Below are 4,628 nucleotides of genomic sequence, written 5' to 3'. Positions count from 1 at the left end.
TGATAGTAGTGATATAGTTTAAGGGTATAAAGTGATAATAACCCTAAAATATATGCATATATGTGCTTTGTTAATCTGGGATGATCCTTCTCCTTTATTGATTTGACTACTGACCATTATTCTTGAGGTTGTCATATACTATTGAGGAATTTTCATTAGTTTAGTGTTTAAAGTACCATCCATATCTACTATTCTTGGAGTTCTAAACTTTAGCAAATAGCAAAGGACAAAGTTCTAAAAGGAGCGCCTGTATTCTTTTTTTTCTCCGTTGAATGAAGGAAAGAAACATAAAAGTTGTCGTATTATTAGTCAATCAACTCTTTTGAAGATAAGATCACTTATGCCCAATTCAGTTTAAAATTAAATGTCGGGCGGGCAAACGCGCGCGTGTCGCTCTACTTCCAAACACAAACCATTTCTGGCATGCAGTTGCCTTAATGAGAAAATTACAGGTCAGATTTTGGTAAATCTAGCAAGTCAAAGGCCAATTGGGAACACGGAAAATCAAGCAATGTGTATTTCATTCAGAATAATACTATGGTACCAAAATACCACATTTTATGCTGCCATGACCATATTGCTAGTAGTTAATGCTTTCTCGAGCCAACTTGGTCGTCATCTTATTCCAGTGGACAAAAATATTAACACATGTTTTTAGTTTTCTTTTTATATATTCTTCAAATAACTTTTTTATATAACATGACAAGTATATATAGCAATCAAAATACATATGTGTTTGGATAGGAGATTGTTTGGAAAAATTATTTGGAATAATCATGTAACACTTTTTATGATATAATACAGACAGTAAGCGAAATATAATAGTTTTAATCTCTAATGTCTAACCTCCGTGTAGTTTTAGTCCTTAAAATTTTGGAAAAAGCAAATCTGGCCTTCAGTGTTTAGCACATATACAATTTCAGTTCCTCAAGTCTTGACAAGAGCAAATTTGGTCCCTAGCGTATCTAATTTCGAGCAGATTTAGGACATTTGAAGAACTTTTCTCAATCATTGACAAAATTTAGTTGCGTCCAGTCATGTATTTTTTAAAATTAAATTTCAAAATGAAGAAACGAAATAGTAGCTAACTTTAAACAATAGATTTAAGAACTAATAACTCATGTGCTAACTAATTGACTAGTAAAAAGAAGGAAAATTGTAAAGCAAAACTAGTCATAGCACCCAGTTCATCGATCCAGGACTCATTTTCACTCTTTATCCCCCTTAGTCCCTAGTCAAAAAAAATCACACAATACTTTATTTTTCATATGGATCAACAAATTTTTTTTTTTTGTTTCTTGATTAATTAGTTACTAACGTGCTATCATGTAAGTTACTCTTATTGTTCAAGATTACTTGTTGTTTTTTTTGTTAAAGTTTAATTTAACAAACATGTGATAGCACGTGACTGATTCCATCAATATTTAGAAAAATCCATCAGTTGTCTCAAATCTATTTCAAATTGGTAATATTCGAGACTAGATCTACTCTTGCCAAAACTTTAGGAACTAAAATTGCGCATTTGCTAAACATTAAGTACTAGATTTGATTCTACCAAAGGACATTAGGGTCCGAAACAGCATTTTTTTGAGCACGTGAGATAAAATGATTGTTGAAAATATTAAACATTGATTGAAAAATATATTTATAATGCAAACCAAATAATATTCGAAAAAAATCCACACGTAAACATACTCCCTCCGTCCCACTTTGATAGTCTTGTTTTCCTTTTTCGTCTGTCCCAAATTGTAGTCCACTTTCCCATTAAGAAATGTAGTACTTCCTCCGTCCCGTTTTGTTAGTCTTGGTTTTTTTTTCACACAGATTAAGAAAGTGTAATTAATTTGGTTGGAAACATAAATTTAGATTAATAATTTCCTAAAATACCCTTATGCTAATCACGAGGAGTGCATTTGAAAAACTCAATGTATTCAATGTAGTGGGTTAGTATTTAATAACAATGTATTAATAACAAGATATTTAATAAGGATATTTAATAATTTCCTAGTAAAGTGGACTGGCTAGTGATCATGTAGACCTCAATTAGTGTTAATCTCTGTAAACTGCATTGAGCTTGACAAATTTTATCTAATTTGTATATTGCTTGTTGGCACAAAAACACGCGTAATACAAGCAATTTTAGCACAGATAAAAATATGTGAAAAGAGGAGCAGGGGAATAAATATATCAACAAATATTCAACTGGCTGTTAACTCAAAACTCAACAATAATAATATCAAGTCATAATCTTTCACTCGCGACAACTCACAAATCGATTGGGACATGTAAAAGAAAATCAACTAGGACTCCAACGGGCCAAAAACAAACAGGAAACTTCCTTGAACGTATATTTAGTTTGCTGCTAACGCCAACCAAGATTGAAATTTGCATGATGGCTCACATAAAGCAATCTAACGCGGCTTCAACTGCGAAGTAATTTGGTAATATAATTAAGCTTGATTTAATTTCCTTTAATATTGTAGTTTGGTATATTCGTTACATCGATTGGGAAACATGTTGCCAGCGACATAAACCGCGTAAGTAATAAAAGAAGAGTAAATCTTTTCTACACTGACGGTGTATACACTATCACCTAAAAAGCCCTTTTTAGGTGAATATAACTATACGAGTCATTTGGTCCACTATAAGATATCAAACACTAGTTTAACTAATACAGCTTCCTAAATTTTATTTCAAAATGATCACTTCCTAAGTTTTACTAGAAAGTAAAAAACCCGTCTTTTTTAAAAGTTGAAACCCTAGCTATAAGACTCAATATTATACCCCAAAAGAGCCTACTTGTTTTAGTCTTATCTCAAACAATGAGAGATGAATATGAGGATTGGGAAGATACATTTTTGCTTGGATTTGCTTCTTAAGAAAAACAGAAGAAGAAAAATTGCGAGTGACAAAAAGATTTTTGCATGCCTCGATCGTGTGAAAAATTTGAGAAGAATAGATGGCACCAGGGAGATGACCGAAATTTCCATCAGCTCCGGTTGCTTCTATACCACGTCTGGCCTCTGTTTGTGCGCTTTAATCATAACACTATAGAAAAGGTTAAAAAAAAGCCTCACATGCTACACTATCCTTGCACGCTTTCGTACAGTTAAGATGGCAATAAATACTTTGCAGATAACTTCCTAACTATTACCAATTTTCACAAGAAAGGCATCCCAATGACTTTCTCAACACCACAAAGGTTGATCATGCAACGAGTGGGTATTAATTATCACTTAAAAGTTTAAGCTTGGCAAGAAATTCAAACAAATAGAACATCAACATATACAATTTCTGTAGATTTTCCTTTCAGCGAGGCAAACTAGTGTGGGCCTTCAGTAATTGTCAATACTAACCTTTCGAGTAAGATGTGATCAGCTGCCAAACGAAATAGGGGTACAGACTAGAACGGTGCAACACAAGTGTATTTGAATGATGCAATTACACAATTGGAATGCAATGTTTAGCTACTTGCTCAACCTCAAAACATAAGTGTGATATTCAGTAGTATTCGTGCGAGCCTATACATAGAATCAATAATAATATTTTGTTACAAAATTGTACACAAGTAATTTGACATGAATTATAACTTGTATATATATTATTATACCATCTATGAACGTTTGTACGGATACTCTCTCTTTCCTAAGAATGATTGGCTGAAACAACCGTTTTAAAAAGTTCATGGTCATGATGATTTGATCAAATCTTAAATTAAAAAATGTAAAACCTAAATCACATATTGTAGGAGTATCATTTTTAACTTCTAGTGTTCTAACTTGAGTTCAAAGTGATTTAAAAGCGTAAACAAACAATTTAGAGTTTTGTTTAAATAGAGAGAACTGTCCAGATGCATTGGCATATGCCCTCGACCTGTACTAGTAGACTATTATTTGTTAGTCTTTGTCATATTTTTTTTTTTAAATTTTTTAGTAGGAGAGATGTGAGATTTAAGAAGTTGGACAGGGGCAAGGAGATTAGAATCCAGAACTTTTACGTTTTGGGAAGTCTTTGTTATATTCGCCTATACAATTAACTCAAAAAGAATATAGCAACCTATAATAGTTTAGGATTAATGTCACTTTACACCCTTCAAATGTATCCGAATTTCCACTCTAATCCCTAATTTTCAAAATGAGACACTGTAGTTCTAAAATATAAAATCTATTCCACTTAAATAAAATCCGTAGTGGAAGCGAGGCAAATATTATATTTTAGTGGGACAAATTTTTTAATTTTGGAACTAAAGAGGGACAACTTTCATAGTCTGAAGACTAAAGTATGGTGGATTTTATAGTTTGAGAATTAAAATGTCTTATTTTAAAAATTAGAGACTAAAGTGAAAATTTAGATATACTCATACAGTGCAAAGTGGAATTAATCCAAAGGTTTATCGAAGATTTTATCTTGTCCCAAAACCTAATACAGAAGTCATCATTGTTAAAAGAGTGGGGAAAGCAATTGTTGTTCTTATTCCAGGGGAGCAAGATACATTAACAGCTGAACTGAAACATGAATTAGCCTATTCAACGCTCAAATAGGATTCAACAATATAATAAAAATTACATGTGGGTTCTTTGATTTTTTTTAACACAACTATTACAAAGTTTTCTTTCATATAAAAATAT

Source organism: Coffea arabica, chromosome 10c (genome assembly GCF_036785885.1).
Source record: "Coffea arabica cultivar ET-39 chromosome 10c, Coffea Arabica ET-39 HiFi, whole genome shotgun sequence".
In the NCBI taxonomy this organism is placed as follows: Eukaryota; Viridiplantae; Streptophyta; class Magnoliopsida; order Gentianales; family Rubiaceae; genus Coffea; species Coffea arabica.
Note: the sequence above shows the minus strand (reverse complement) of the source record.